The 677-nt window shown below is 23.5% G+C and overlaps 1 protein-coding gene across 1 annotated transcript in view; it reads left to right on the top strand.

The window, feature by feature from the left end:
- Positions 1-677, top strand: part of LOC105451689 (dynein heavy chain 8, axonemal) — a 24,653-nt gene that overhangs the window by 19,798 nt on the left and 4,178 nt on the right.

Raw genomic sequence — 677 nt, 5'->3', positions numbered from 1 at the left:
AATTAGTGATAATTTAATAACTAAGTTTAGATTTTGATTATATTTTCACAGTAATTGTTAATTAATAATTCTGAACTTGGCATCATAGGCCATTTACGGCTAATGCAATGTGATTGTTTAATATTATACTATTTAAACTCAATTATTTGTAATATTTAATTTTTAACAATTACATTGCGTTAGCCTATTCAGAATTTTTAATTAACAATTAGTGTCAAGGAAGATAATCTTTTAAACTCACAAGGAGTAAGCATTTATATAAATTAAAGAATACTTACTAAGCATTGTATATATGAATGCATGTCTCTAGTTTTTTAATAAAAAATTAATAAAACTATTCGCGTAATATATTAACAAGAGGAATTTTATAATCATTATTAGTCGATCACCATGGCTGTGTTTGTAGAATATATCAGCGTCATAACATTGATGCGCGATTTAATATTAAAATTAATTTTTTAAATAATGATAAGTGATTATAATATATAAATTTTTTACAATAGATTCAGAGTAAAAACAATTAAAGCATAATACATGCATTTTTACACCAAGAACATTGAATGAATAAATAAATTCTTTAAACGCGCATCTGAAATACGCATGACTTACAGCAAAATTGTTGCACAAGCGAAAAACTTTTTAAAATGTTAATGAAATATGTTTTCACGTAATTTTAA

The sequence above is a fragment of the Wasmannia auropunctata genome, unplaced genomic scaffold (genome assembly GCF_000956235.1).
Source record: "Wasmannia auropunctata unplaced genomic scaffold, wasmannia.A_1.0 LD336047.1, whole genome shotgun sequence".
NCBI lineage: Eukaryota > Metazoa > Arthropoda > Insecta > Hymenoptera > Formicidae > Wasmannia > Wasmannia auropunctata.
Note: the sequence above shows the minus strand (reverse complement) of the source record. Positions and strands in the feature narration are given on the sequence as shown.